General features: G+C 37.3%; 1 protein-coding gene across 15 annotated transcripts in view; it reads left to right on the forward strand.

The window, feature by feature from the left end:
- SOX6 (SRY-box transcription factor 6) overlaps window positions 1-15955 on the forward strand; it is a 370607-nt gene that overhangs the window by 107705 nt on the left and 246947 nt on the right. For 10 of the 15 annotated variants that reach the window (XM_071427878.1, XM_071427887.1, XM_071427890.1 and 7 more), the window contains exon 3: window positions 1118-1611. The exons of 3 other annotated variants lie outside the window; for them this stretch is intronic. The gene's annotated coding sequence lies outside the window, so the exon portion shown is untranslated. The remainder of the gene's footprint in view (window positions 1-1117; window positions 1612-15955) is intronic. 2 more of the 15 variants (XM_071427880.1, XM_071427884.1) reach the window with 2 other exon arrangements.

A 15955-nucleotide genomic window follows, 5' to 3' on the forward strand; every position in this document is an offset into this window, starting at 1 on the left:
CTCTGTAGGCCATCACATCTCTGGGAAGCAATCCAATGTGTTAGAAAATGTTGTTTAAGCTTTCTTCCCATGAAGAGGAGTCCCCAGGAGTACCACTGATGTGATACTTAACAATAAATTTAGTTTTGTAGCTTTCTCACATTATTGGCGTTCCTAAAAGGCTTTCCTTCAAACACAGAATAAAATTAGCTATAAATATGAAATAAATTAGCTTCAAAACTTTACAGCATTTTATCATAAATTCTACAGCACATATTGCTGAAAGTTTACAGCAAAATGTATTAAGTACTGCTGAACAGAGAGCAGAGACCTATAGTTGTGTAAAAATAGATTAGCTCTAGGACTACTCTTATGCAAAAGGAAATAGATAAAGTCTCATCTTTAAAGTCTCTATGCAGAAGCTTTAGGAGACTCTGTGTCTTTGTTTTAAGGGAAAAACAGAACTACCGTCGTATTATTTAATAAAACTGCTATAGCAGAGTTCATAAGGAAAGCATTTCTGTTAGTGAATAGAGCTGTCATCTCTTATAGTTTTCCAAGAGCATCCAAACCTCCAATTTACTGTTTTTCAGAAAGACATTTTTCCCCCTTTCTTATTATTTCCCTATTTTTGTAGTATTATGCCTTAGTCATCCATGCAACAAGTTTATTTTTCTTTTCCTCTTACCTCTGTCCATAACTAAAGCACCTCCCAAAGTCCATCACATTATCTCCTAAAGACTAATTTCTTTAGGTGAGCATTTCCAGAATGCTCCACATTCTTATATGAGATCTCTGAACTCTTTTACCTGGTTTGTTTTAGAATATTTTTACTTATTTCACAACAGAGCTGTCAGAGCTGAATTGAATTTTTATGAAATGGATAACATATATGTCATTTACTACTGTTACACTTGAAAATAAAAATGATATATATTTTTTAGGTATCCCATCTTAAACTGTTCTGACCTCATTTGAACTCCCCTTTTTTGGCTATTCTGGGCCTCTCTTATCTCATTTTTACTCCTGGCCAGTCTTGCTCTTGCTTTCTGACAACACAGATGGGTGGCCTTGCACAAACTGATAACTGTGGCAATTTCTCAGCACACTATTCACTAATAAAAGATGTTATTTTCAGAATTAGGCAGGCATGTGTCATACTTGCTGGCTGGCTGAAGATGAGAGGTCGAGCTGTGGCTTCCTGGGAGCCTGCAGTCGTATGAGCCATTGGACTTTACAGCTCTCAGGTTGTTGATGCATTGTTTTACCAGCAACTAGGTTAAGTAATCATAGTCTTTCAGAGAAAGGAAGTCTTGTTTTAAGTGCTTGTAAGCTTTTAGTTTTTTAAGGTAATATATTCTTAATTTTTCTCTTTAGTTTGCTCTTTAGTTCTCATTTATTTGCTAGCCTATGTTTTGTTATTTTTGTATTACAATGAGCCGAGGAGTGTAGGCTGCTTCATTCAGAATGGGAGCCCTGCAAAGGGTTAACCAGCAGAGAATTACAAATGAACTATCAGGAAAGTTGATTATTAATCCAGCAAGAGAGAAAATATCCTTCCAGTTAGCAAGAATTAGTACCTGAAGAGCTGATAATATTGTTCGGGCTGTCGGTGTGGAATGGCAAAACCAGGTAAGCTAATCATCTTCTCAAAGGAACAAAATCTTTTCTTTCTGCTTTTCATTATAAGAGAGTTTAGTTTTTAAAAGAATCTTTGTTATTTTACTTAAAGTATCAGCATGTGAAACAGCATATGTTGATCCTCAGTTTCCTCAAATGAATGAAAGAAATTAAACTTGTGTTTAACTTTGGTAAGAAAATACATTTCTAAGCCATATTTCTGAGCTACGCAATGTATGTAGCTGTGAAATATCATTACAATTCTTTCCTGGTTTGCGGTTAAGGGTGAGAACTGATTACAAAACCTGAGGAGTCCTTTGCAATTGCAAGCTAATAGATTATGTAAGTCTGTCTTTGGTCATGCTTGGACATATTGTGGGGGTTTACAGGAACCTTTATGTTGCAGAGCTCTTTCATTCAGAGTTATTAGATTTCAGTTTTCACACTGTAGGAATTATTTATTTATGTTTGTTTTGGTATTGTGAACGCATTTCTGTTTGTTAAAAGTTTTTGTTTTTTTTTGGTGGGGTTTCAAAAATCTATGATCTGGGGTTAGAAGAAAATGGATGTTTGGTAAACATTCCACTGTGTTTATACAGAGAAATGCAAATGAAACGATTAGGTTAGTTGAAGACAATCTCATAATTTTTGGTAATTCTTTTAAAAAGCTTAAAGCCCTCTCTTGGGAAAACTTTTAAATTTCTGCCCCTGATACTAATATATAGATATGATAAACATTTATGTTTTTCAATGTAGTCTTTACTATTTAGCTTATTATAGGAGCTGTGTAAAAGTGTTAGATGATAGTCTAGTTCTGTGGAAACTAGGAAGTCTATCTTCAGCATTCGATAACTTTTCCTAGTTCTGTGCTGTTACTTCAATTAGTAGCACTTAAAAAAATCCTGATTTGCTTGTAGAATGAAATTCAGTATGTACACGATGTGACTGCAGTATCTGCCTTGGTGAAGGAGAGTCCAGATTTTAGCCTGTTATGTATGAAATGGCCTGAAAGCTGTCTCAAAGGGATTGTGGTGATGCAAGAGGGAAAACATGGATAAAACCTAAAGTATTCCAAATTTAAAGGCTGAGCCCCTCTAGCAATGTAGTTCTATGGGGTAACTTTTCATGACCCCTAGAGAAAGGAAGAAGAGACCTTCTAATTTTGGGAATGGGAATAAGATATGGCCTAAGGCAAAGGAGAAAGAGAAAGGAAGAAGAGGCAGTGGGAAAGTGAAAGGGAGAAGTGGCGTTTGTCTGACAGCGTCATTTTATCGCGTGTGACTTTGGCCTCCTGAGCACAGGGACAGCTGGTGGCCAAGTCCTCTGAAGAGCGTCTCACCACGTTAGAGTAAACTAAAGTCCTAGAATTTGCTGATGACTGAGCTGTCAGGGCAACAAATATCAGGGCGTTTTGGGAGCCATGCTAAATGTTCAGATATACATAGAGGCAAATAGCTTCCGGAGGCACGTTTTAGCTGAGTATTTTAAGGAAGAACGGGGACAACGTAAATAAGCTGCATTTTCCGAGTTTGATCATCGGCATCTAGGAAATATATAAAGAGCAAGAAACCCAATGATGAAAAAATTATCACACAGGAAATGATATACGTAGAAAAAACAAGATTGTAATTAGTGGAGGAAAGTAAGAAACTGATTAGAGAAATGAAATTTCCCAGATGTTTAAGGAAAAAATGAAAGTTAAATTAGATAAGCTCTTTTAACTAGTATTGGAGAGGAGTGCTTCCTTCAGAATGGGAGAGCTAAACTTAAAATTAGAAAAGAGCTGGCAACTTGAGTTTAGCTCAACTGTTTTCCTGCACGAGTGACTCTTAGGAATGCTCTGCTTGGAACATCATCAGGAACAACTAGTATAGAGCTGTTGGGGAAAAAGTAAAACACAAAATGAAACTCTCTGTGTGCTTATTTGGAATGATTAAGGTGATTATATTACTTATGTGTGTACTAACCCACAAATTAGACAAATTGGTTGGATTTTGAAGTAGTACTTCAGGATTTATTGTATTTCATGTATATATGTAGATGAAACTTGAGCTCTAGCACTGTACTGGTTCAACTGGTTCATTTTAAAATTAATTGTAAGCATTAGCTTATTGACAGAATCCTAAATCATCAAACACTACCAGCAAATGAACAGAAACAGTCTTGATCCCCCTCAGCTATAAACCAGTGTAAATTAGCTGTTATTTTAATTATTATTATTTATATCAACTGGAATAAAAGTAATGTTCTTAAGTAAAAGATAGAAACAAAAGATATCAAGCAGAAACTGGGGTTTTTGTGTCCTTTCCAGTGACTTGTTTCAACAACACAATAGTGTAACTTGGGAAAAATGTCCCCCTACAAGGCAGTTTAGCTGGCACCACTGCTTTTGTGCCAGTTCCTGTTCTCAGTTGTGTATTACAGGAAAAAAAGAGGAGGAAAAAAAACCCAACCAAAAAAGTTAGACATGTCTGGAATAGGTTGATAAGAACATCATCTGATTTACTGGAACTAGTTTGACTGAGCAGGGTGTTCATGTTAAGTAAAATTGTATTTTCTTCAATGCAGACTGTGTAGATCCCAACCTGTTTAAAGGCATAATGTCGAGGAGAGATGAAGCTCCAGAGGTCCCTGACTAACTAGACAGACATCTGGAAACACAGCTGCACTCAGGGAAGGCTGCAGAAGCTGTTAGCCTGCAGCAAGCAAGCCATTCTTGCCATGACATGGTTGGTGCAGCACCCTGAGATGGTGCCGAGGGTGGAGCATAAATATCTATATGTTGCTTGATTCTCTACTTTATAGCAACCTGATAGTAGCCAGGAAGAAGCTTGTCTACACAAACAGATGGCCAAAGCAAAGTTTGGGCCAGGTTATTTTTGTTTCTTGGACCACACCTTGTCTGTGGTGACAGTACTGGAGAGAAGAATGTGTTTCAGGTCATTAGGAGCTCAGTGAAGCTATATGGATAACACTGAGGTGTTTTATAAGATTCAGTGTAAAGCTGCATAGTTCAAGGAAGCTCATGTCTTATTAGCTATGGCTAAGGTCAGTTATCCACACAATGAGGGGGAAAGTCTTCCATAAACAAGTAGATAAATATGGTGCAGGTGGTGCTTAGCCTTGCTTCAGGCTGTGATGTTACCAAAAGAGCTCAAGAGCAACTCCAGCTTTTACAGAGTCCTTACAGAGCATCTGCAGCATAAAGTGGTCAGATATAAAATTATGTAGAAGTTGTGTCATGGAAAAAGGACAAATTCAGGGCATTTTTGTGGCTTTGCATACAGGTGTCTATCTCTACAAGATATTAAAGAGAAGAAAATAAATTGCAAAATGCTAGGGCTGAAAAAAAAAATTGAACTTACCCAACTTAAATATCAGAATAAAACAGGCCTAGTGTCCTGTGGGTTTTGCTTTCTGCAAACTCTGTAATGTTCCATGTGTTTCAAAAAAGCTGTTTAGATATATAGGTGTTTATTAGCGCTTGATCCATGTCTGATAACAGAGGAAAATCATATAAGACTTCATTTTATCTTTGGGGGCTATCATTTTTGCTGTCTTTTGGAAAATAATTGTATTTTCAACAGCTGCAAAAAGAGGAGAGCTTAAAGAGTTAATTGAATCACATGCTGCTAAAGGAAAACATTTTCTTTCCTTTTTTTTTCCTGATCTGAAGTAGGAGTTACATGTGTTCCTTATTACACCCAGCATAGTCCAGTAGTTTTTTAAAAAGACATACTCATGAAGCAGCGTATTCTCAAAAACACTTTATTTTCAGCTACTAAATCCTGGAGCAATCCAACACGTGTCATTTTTCACCTTCTGACTAGAGTTCTGTGGCTGTAGTCAATGATAGCACATAACATCCATAGAACTGTAAAATGTAATCCCCTGTCTTTACTACTACAGGTTTTGGGTGCATTTTTATAGATGCCAGAGGAAAGTCTGCTGGCATTTCTTTCCAATTCCAAATCAGTGTTGGTGTAGTTATTAATTATTCTGTGGTCTTTAGGCCAAATGTTTTAATGGTAGTAAAAAACACACACCAAAACAAGCAACCAAGACAAAACCCACAGCAAATTTACTTTAACTGTAATCACCCAAGTTTGTGAGAGCCAAAGGACAGCAGACTGAGTGTTTTCCCACAAATGAGTCTCTTTACAGACCTTACTGATGAGGTTGTGATGTGCAGGTGTTCAGTGTTGGAGGCAAACAGGGGTGTTCAGAACAAAGTGGAGATTTTTCAGGGCACTTTCTGCTTCAGTAGGTCAAGCAAGCAAACTCTGTGGTGCTGGGAGAAGGCCAAAGCTGGGCGCTTCAGCTGCACATCCTTTTGGCCTTTCTGCCTCTGAACAGGAATGGATCAAGTAAAAAATATCTAACAGTTTGTCTGCTGTCTAATAGTTTATGCTCATGTGCAAGTTTCCTGGCATTTTACATGTGTTTAAACCTCAGGGAGCATTGCAGTAGCCAGATCTTAATTGTTTATGCTCTTTTTTTTTCAAAGCAAAGTTTTCATCAGGACTGTGCTTGTCTAGTTTCAATTTAAAGAATTGTTCTACCTCCATATTAACTTGGATTTTAAAAAGACACATGTACAAGCATACACCCCGCTTTTTGCATGAAAAATGTGAGCTAAATATCAAATGTCCTTGTTCTTGCCTTCAATGTAGGCCTTTAGCATTTATTGAGGTAATGCATATGGTTTACTAGTGTTTATACTGAATCTCTCTTGTCTGTGATTTTTCAATAGACTGCTTTGCCTTTGGAAAAATAATTTTTAGGACGCTGTTGGTTCATCCTTCTACTTTTCCCATCAGCTGTAGTGTGTTTAACACTCTCACCACCTTAGAGAGCACAGTGCTGAGGGAAAACAAAGTAGCTGCTGGTGACCCCGTGGCAACTGTCTGGTAAACCTGATTACTAACCCAGAGCGTTGTTTAATCTAAAGGCCAAATAAAAGCCTGCAGGAGAGAAACATTGTTTTGTTCTAAATGCCTATTAGGAAGGGAGCTGCTGTGTTATAAGCAGCAGAATAATAAGCCTCCCTGGCTTGTCAGGGTTCAGATCTAGGCATTCAGTGCATACTTGCCTGGACTTCCTATTGCAAAGAAAGAGCTAAGTTTTGGAATTGATGTCGAAGTCAACTAAAACAATAATCAGTAATAGCAGCTTTGTGTTTCAGGGAGGATCAGAGTCTGCTTTGAGCTGTACTGATATAGTTCTAAAGATAGTATAGGGACTTCATTAGGGTTATTCTCCTCTGCACCCTACAGCTGTGACATGGAATCCAGAGTCACTGGCTCCTCTGTCTCCTGCTCTCTGCTGTGGGCTGTTTTGTTTTCTTTTTCTTTTGCTTTCTCTCAGAGAGAGTAATGAATAAAAGTGACTACTTCATCTACTAGTATCACTAATAATTTCTGCATTGCATGAGAAATGTCACTTTAGCATTTTCCTAAAACTGAAGTTTTCAGGGAATAAATTAGAAAGAAAGCTGGATACCAGCAAATAAATTATTGAGCCTTTTTATAAATGTTTTTTTTCCCCTATCATACCATTCATTATCTTTTAAGGGTACAATCAACATGCCTTAGGTCACAGATGAACATATAAGTTTAAGAAATTTTAATTTATCAAGGGTGATCTGATTTTACTTCCTTAGCTCCAGCAGTGAAGCAACCATTTTAGTATAAAAAATGTCCTAGTATGGTAAAATACCTCTTCAAAAATTGTTAAAATTCACCAAATGGGTTGACTGATACCAACCAAATCTAGAGACTAAATCATACAGTGGCAATTGAAAGAAAAAATAATTGTTATTAAAAAATTATAGCTTTGTGAATCTGTAATATTGTTTTTAGAACCAGAGTGGGAAGAGATCCCTGCTTTAGAAAATTTGTGAGCGAGCATTATATCAATTACTGTAGTTCTCAATACTAACAATTAGCATAGTGAATTCCATCCATATTATGTATAGGTGTGTCAGTCTGAACAACAACAGCATATAATTATATGCAGGGTAGAGAACTTTTACCTCCATATTTATGTATCTGTGTACATAAGCATGCACACCAATACATAACACATGGATACAAGTCCCTTTCATCCATTATTTATATGCATTCTACATATGCAAATACATAGCTAAACATATATGTGCATCTAATGGTCATCAATGTACAAGTGCACAGTAATACCCTGTGGGATTTTCATACTAATATGCAAACAAAGCTTCACACTTCCTAAAAAATACTGTCTTCCATGTAATTCTACTTACAGAGATGACAATCTAGAATCTAGAGAACTAATACACTATCAGCAAAAATTTTTGAGAATTACTTGATAATATCAGGAGTACTTGAGAGTGCTGATGATTCTTCCAGGCCATTTGTAGGAGTTTTATTTGTGTTATGCATGGGTCAGTTTTAGCGTGGCCATCCCTGTGTTCTACCTTGCACTTGCAGGATTTCTATAATTAAACAGATAGAGCATTGGACATTGTACGTGTTTAATTATTAGCTAAGATACTATTAAAGTGGTGTTTAGGGATTATAGAGATATTATTGATATCTTTGCCAATTAAAAAAAATATTTTAAATATTTCTTTTTTAAGGAAGAGTTCAGGAAAAAAATCTTTAAAAAGTACGTTTGTGGCAATATCTGTAGTAGTCTATGGAGGGCTTGTGTCTCCTAATTGATGTAGCTGTCTGGAACATAATTCCTTTTCTCATTGTTTCTGTTACTGTCCTCTGTAGAATACCATCATCTTCTAATATGATATTATATTGTGAAAACTGAAAATTAACCTAATCAAAATAGCTTTCAGATGCCTAATTAGATTTTTTGTGTTTGCTGGAAAATAGGGTTTTTTAATAGCTTTGTTTCTTACAAGATTAAGCAAGTATTAATTCTGTTTTCTAGTATTCATCCTGCTTTGCTGATCAGACTTCTTTAATTATAAGAAGTGTTTATCACTTTTCTGTCCTGTAAAAGATAATAAGGTACATGTACTTTACAGCTTGAACCCATATGAAATGTTTTCCTTCATTCTTGAAGTTAGTGGACAAGTGATTAACCCCAAAAGTTGCACCATTTTTTTAAATAACATTACCACTGATGGCTTTATTTTAATGATAATTTAGAGATTTTTTTACATACAATTTAAGAAAGCACTGATTCTCATTATGTGATACACAGTTTTTGTGGAATTTCTGGGATTTTTGTGTGATTGGTAGAGATTTGCTATTGGCCTGAGAGTACCATTATTGAACTGCTGTACATTTGTGTTCTGTGGTGACCTCAGAATCATCAGCTAGTAATAAGGTTCCAAAAAAAAAAAGTGGGTTTTGTTCCATTTTGGGTATAAATTAACAGATTTATACCCACCTAAAAACTTTTTGGAAAACTGTCAGTCATTTGCTCTTCCTGCTAGGTGATTGTGGACTCACTGGTAATGTTTTGCTGGCTTTACCATTTTAGTTTGCAGATAATCTTTCCTTTTTTCTCTTCAGTTCTATTTAGTACCATTGTTATGGCTGAAGACACAAGTCGCTCTCTCAAGTCCATGGAGTGGTTATAATTTAATTTCATGAAACCTCATAAAGACCATTAAGCTTCATCCAGGCACCTGCACTTTGCTCATAACTTAGACATCAGATTACAAGGTCAGGCATGTAATTTTCATAATTTAGGAATAATACTGGATCAAGACTTTTAATACATTGTTTTTTTGCCTTATGGCTCTGGATAGTGCCAATTTTTCCCTCTATTACAAACATGGCATAGCTACCCAACCTTTGTTATCCTATTATTCTGGTTTATAGGTTGATAGCCATTCTGTGAGATATGAGGTGTGGACCTGCCCCTGCTGCATTCCCTGAACTAAAGAGAAAAAGAAGAAAGAAAGGAGAAAAGAACCCCCTCCTCCACTAACCATTAAATTGTAGGGTGATCTGGAGATAAAAGCAGAATCTCTTTTTTGCTTTTCAAATATTTGCTTGGCCTTCAAAAGGTATTTGCCTTTTGTGTTTACATTGGATTTATTTTTTTGGCCTACATGCAGAAAGAGAATGATACATTAAAGAATAATGGACAATAGTGAGGAAAATGCTCTCAGTTTTCACATCTAGCCTGTATTTTCTACTTTAGGTTTATTTTTTTAATCTTGTCTACTTCTATTTAAATAGAAACTGCTGAGTATTGTAAAGGGCTGTAAATGTGAAAGTATCAGATGAAGTACAGTACAAGAAGATTATCCACAGGTTGGCAGGCAGTAATGAGAGTTGGCAAGGTTCCATTTTCTTCTATGAACCTCTGGGACCTCAAGTTATTCCTGTGTGTGGCAGAACAATGTAAGGCTTCAAAAGCCAGTGATCTGTCACTTGCAGGAGTGCTTTCTGCTGTTCCTGAGAGAGACAGGTGAGGTTTGTCTCTGTACAGTTGTATAAATCCTCACCAAGGCAGAAGGGAAGATGCTTTGGCTGAGAGTTGATGTCTGTGTCATATCATCTTCAATTATTTCCCTCTGGATGGCATTAGAGCTTCCTTGGAACCTGCATTGTCCCTTGTGGATTTACTTTCATTGAAGAGGAGAGTTTAAGCAAGTTTGTATAAAAATATAGTGCAGTTGAAAACCCCACACTCAAGGGAAGCACCTCTTTGTGACAATTGCCTGTTCCAAGTTTATCTTCTCTGTTGCTCAATTCAGTCCCTTTGTTGTTTTACACATAACTACTGCATCATCAAAAGCTTGTGATTTTCTTAGAGTGAAGTCATGAGATGGAGATTTTTCTCATACCTTCTTACTGTAATATTTAGTATTTTTGATGCTCCTAACTTAAAACCAAACATGCCCCAATGATTTATTTGAAGCATCTTGATTAATGTGCTTTGAAAACAGGGGCATTTATAATAGATAAAAACATATTTCACCACATGTATGTCATAAAGCTCTTAGTATGTTACAGTTTGTGAAAATTACAGTCAGTTAATAATATGTCAGCTCCCCACTGTGTGCTTCGTAGGGCACTGAATGGGTGTTACAAGATTTATTTGCTGGATTTTGCAGGTTTTCTGTAGCGTGTCAGATGCCTTGCTGATTGCTTGGTGAAGCCTAGAGCATGAGCTCCCTCCTGCAATGTTTACTTTAAGTCAATCTACATTTGCTTAAAAGTATGACAGGATTGAAATCAGATCACCTCCTCGGAACTTTCCTAAAGGCCTGGATACTCTGTAGTGAGACTATTGTGTGTAATTTAGATGCATGCTTTTGTGGGAATCACAATTTACTTCATAGTTCTTAGAATTACAGGGAATGGATTGGTAATAAAACGTGTATTGTGGTGATAATAATGTTGCAAATAATTTATATACTACTCTGGGATTTTGAAGGAAGGATAGGGAGTTACTTCTTTATTGACTTTGTTCATGATGTAATTACAGTTTTCTCTCCTTTTATACCTTTCATTCTTATGTATTTCCTTCACCTGTTCATGTATTCCAACTCTTTCATTCATAGAGAGAATTTCTTGGCCTTGTTGATACAGTGCTGTTTTACACCTAAAATCTTAGAAAGTGGGAATGCTCAGTGAAGTTTCAAGTTCTATTAACTTTCTGGTGATTTTTTTTTCCTTGCTGGGAATACATTGGAGCATTTCTGTTTAAATGTTTCCATTCATGTCCTGCAATGCAGGCAACCTTCAAGTTAGAAGGTGCAGAAATACCTGTTTTCAAAAAGTATAAAATCATGAAGACCATTGATAACTGGGATTAAAATGATAGGATGGCAGGCAATTTGGGCAACAAATATGTGGTGTCTGTGGTGTTCCATTGAACTGCTATATAGAATGTTATATCAGGGTAACATGATGGGTAAATTTCTGTGTGACTTCAAGAGCATCAAGCATTAACTTGTATAGCAATTGGCTTTAATAGGCAAAAAATCAAAGGGAGTTTAGAAAAAGAGAAATTGTGTGAGCTGATTTTAGGATTTGAGGCTCTTGTCTGATGCTAATAAAGTTTTCTGATGTCATTCTTTTTGTAGCTATAATGTACACTACAGAAATAATTTGTATAATGTGTGCTTGCGTGTTCTATCTTGAATGAGGTATATGTTTATAATTTCTGGCTTTCAGATTTAAATCTGTGAACACAGCAAGAGCTCAATGAGTTCTGATAATAATAGTCCTATAATGCAGAGAGCCTGAGAACTTCCTTGCAAATCGAAGGAGTCATTCATTTCACAAAAGTGGTAGAGAAAGAAACTTGCCAGAGTTGCAAAGAATCATTTCTGCAAGGGTCACACAGAAAAAATTAGACAATAATCAAAATATTTTTGGGACATCTTACGATTTTGAGAGAGGTAGTTGAAAAGGAGCTCTGAGAACGGGTGTTTTGAGAAGTATATTTCAGATCTACCACTTTGACCATGTTTCTGTCTCATGTGCTCTAAACCCACGCATATTAAGAAATATAGGCTTTAATTCCATGTCTGGTTTCTATTGAGACCATATATCAGGAGAGTCAGGCTCTTTCCCAGGTAATTATTGGGGGAGTTATAACCCTTCTGTTTCTCTTTCCCATTTTGTGGGTAACTATGTACACAAAGTAGCAGTGGTAGAAATTTCTAGAATTAATATGGAACAAAAATTTATGTTTTAAAATTTGTTGTCTTTTCATTTGCAACTTCTCCAAACTTTATTCTTCATTTAAAATTTACCTTTCTTCCCTGCCTTGTAATAACATATTTATTTTGTGTTGGTTTATTTGGAAATATTAGAGCACTGTGGGCAGAGTTTATGGAGATCTCCTATAGAGTGTTTTCTGCATGCAGAATAAAATGGTCATTTTCTTTCTGTTTTGTACTTTCCCATTTTTAATATATTTAGTGGTAATGGCATTTCATTGTGGAAGGTGTTTTCCACAAACAGGCTGGACTGGCACACTGCTGGGGCACCTTCAGGGGGCCCTGTGGTTCTGCAGAGAGTGTTACGAGCTGATAGCATATTTCTATCTTTCTAGCTCAAAACTTGGGATGTTTGAAATACTAAGTTTGCATCGGTTGTTTTCATGAACTTGCTGGAAACTCTAGAGGAGACATTCCCAAAATCTTCTCACAGTATATTGCCATGCTGGGCTAATTCCTGTTCAACCTTTCAGTTGGTCTCAGGTGACAACTTTCTGGTAGGTGCTGGGCAGACATTTGGTCCATCAGTCACCTTAATCTGTCTTTCACTGGTTTAAGCTTAACCAGGTCTCTTGGCTTGTTTAAAGTGCCTCCATCCCTGCTTTCTTCCCCATGTCCCAAAATCCAGTGCCTGGTAAAGGCACCTGGGAGAGCCCCAGGCATCTCTTGCCCCTGTTATTGACCATTCAGAAGGAGGATGGGTGGGAAGCACTCCACAGCCTCGGGTCCCCTTTAGGAAGCTCTGGTGCCAAGGCTGTTGGAGCTGGTGGTGACTGCAGTGGGAACCAGGGGGAAGTGTGCCCCCATTCCCACTGGTGATCCACGAGGCCTGCCTAGTAAAGCTGCACCTTAAAATATCTTGAGTGAAGTCCTGATTCTGCTGAAGTTGCTGGGTACTTAGGCATTAATTTTATATCAGCAAGGATTTCACCAGTATTTTTATTTTGCAGCTGTAGAGGGGGGGAAGCCTGAACCAAGATGAATGTGACTTCACGTTGTGAAATAGATTCTCTGCTAGTTTCATCCTTGCCTTCCTCCCATCTGAATAACTGTAAATGATGTTCTCTGTTAATAAGTGTGTACTTTGTCTAAATTGCATTTATTTTTCTTTTGACATATATACCATTTTACTATTAATCATCCCCTTCTGCTCTTTACTGTACAAAGACACTGTTGTGCTGATGGAGCATATTTAATCTTTGGTATGTTGTATTTTATTTCTATTGTTGCTTTCCCATTTCTTTATGGAAAATCTTTCTTTATTGACTCTTAAATCATGGGTTAAGCCCTTATTGAAAACACGTTCTGTATGTACTTCTTGTGAGTGAAAGGAGTTCTTTTGAGGTTATAGGCTAGGCTTGTACAAATACTTCACTATACAGTAAAAATTCAGAGGTCTCCTATATGTTATCTAAAGCTAGAAATATACCCATTTACTCAGCAGCACATCATAAAAGAGATGCATACTATGTTCATGTCTGTCAGTGCCTTAAGTCATCACTCTACAGCCTTTTTTAAATTCTCTTTTTATTGAAACCAAGAAACAAAGCAAAGACCAAAAAAAAGCAAAACCAACATCAATTACATGTCAACATGACATCAAACAGCATAATATATCAGAAAAATAAATGTATGATCTGGTGACTCAATGATTTCTGTCCATGTGGCATTTACAGAGAGGTAAAGAAAAGGCAAATAGCTGCACATCTGTATTGGGAAAAATGTCCAATATAAAATTGGCTATCGTGACAGCTCTCAGCTGAGATTACTTGGAAATAAATAACACACAGAAGAGGAGGAGAGGTTCCAACAGTCTTGCTCTTATATCCATTTAGAGTTTTATGCAATGAGCATTGTGCAGGTATAAATCTTTGTATAAAAACATTACTTTAAGGATGGAGATATTCTGCCTGCTGGTGCCAGGTCCAGGTCTGTAGTTGGATGTGTAGTACAGCTGCATTGCAGAGTGATGCAAAAATGCAATGAGGAAAAAAAAAATCTCTGAAAATAAATGTGACTATCTGGTGAAACTATTAAAATGGATACTGACTCCAAGCCTATTTGTATATTTGCAGAAAGACATATGAAAAAGCCTCTTTGTATAAGTGCTAAACACATGAAAACCACTGAGAATTGGTTAAGCCCCTAAAATAATAATCTGGGAATTCCATTCATTATTATAGCAAAGGGCATCATAACTTTATGGTAAGTAGGGAAGGGTAGGAGAGAGGTGAGACTGTGGGGGTGGGAACTAGAGAAAGAAAACCCAGAAAGATCCAGAATCAAACACAGCCTCTGTTATTTGAATTTGTTTTTCGTTTTCAATGGAGTGATAACTGGAACAGCTCAGCCTGAACTGCCTGGCTCGACACTCCCCGTTCTAAGGAACTTGGATGTATTTCACAGCTTACATCTGGACAACAGGGCACAGGGAAAAAAAAGGCTCAAGGATGGATCACATTCTCTTTGCACAGTTAGGGCTTGAATACAATATATAATAAATGTATGTAAGAAAGATAGGTACATGTGGACACATACATTTATGTATCTACACACACGTGTTCATGTGTGTATAAATCCAGATTTACAAGGGACTTCTCATTTTGTTCTTAGGCTCAGTTAACAGACCTATGTTCTGCCTCCTCAGAGTCAAAAGCAGTTATATTCTGGAATTTATATATATATATATATATTTTTTTTTTTTTTTTTTTTTTGTTTTACCCAAGCTAACTATTTATTCAACGCTGAGATCTCGTTTTGTTAATCTTATTACAAGGGCTGCTATAGGCCTCAAAGGAGGTGATAAGTGACCCATTGGACCTGGAAATGGTGCTTTCTGTGAGAGCAGGGAATACGTAATGAACTCCTTATCTTATCTTTTAGATCAGCGATAACTTCAGTGAGACCACTTGGTCAATATTGTACATCTCACTCCACGGTCTCCCCAAAGCAGTGACAAAACTGTGCCCAGTGCATGCAACTTGGCCTCTATGGATGGCAGAGCAGAACATAGTGCAGCACAGAGCCTGTGGGGAGAAGCAGCTCCTGTGGGGAAAATAGCAGTGCATGGAAACCTCAAAGGAAATTTAAGAAGGGATGGTGTGAGTGTGCGCCCGTGTGCGTTGAAGTCTGAAGGCAGTGAACTATGAGGGCTATGTGGAACATTTCCTGGAGCTTACAGCTCATAAACATGGCAGGATTGTCAGCCCTGCAGTGTCCATCCCTTCCCTCTGGGCCCCTGCCAGTGCCCCTGTGCCCTGTGTCAGGCGCTGTATCCCAGCCCCAGGGCATCCTCCTGCTGCTGCTCTAGCATTCCCACCCCACGTCCTCTTCAGCTGAGGTAGGACTTTTCAGTCTCCCAGATGCTTGGATGTCAAAGTCCAGAGGACAAGGATAACTCCATTTCTGTTGTTCCATTTTGTAACTCCATTTCCATTGTTCCATTTTGTCCTTCAGGTTGCTAAAGGCAGGGAGTGTGAACTATCTTAGTCTTTCATTTGTACGCTCATTTGTTTTGAGTGAGCTAACAGTAAACCACCAACTGTCATATCCCAAAATTTATTAAAATAGCATGTAGAGAATACAACTGCAACTAACAACCAATTCCTTTGTTTCCCTGCTCTATTATGATTTCATTGTAAAATTTATTTTTCAAAATTGGGCTCGTTCCAT

The sequence above is a fragment of the Agelaius tricolor genome, unplaced genomic scaffold (assembly GCF_023055355.1).
Source record: "Agelaius tricolor isolate 1412-34295 unplaced genomic scaffold, bAgeTri1.0.p SCAF_5, whole genome shotgun sequence".
Lineage (NCBI taxonomy): Eukaryota > Metazoa > Chordata > Aves > Passeriformes > Icteridae > Agelaius > Agelaius tricolor.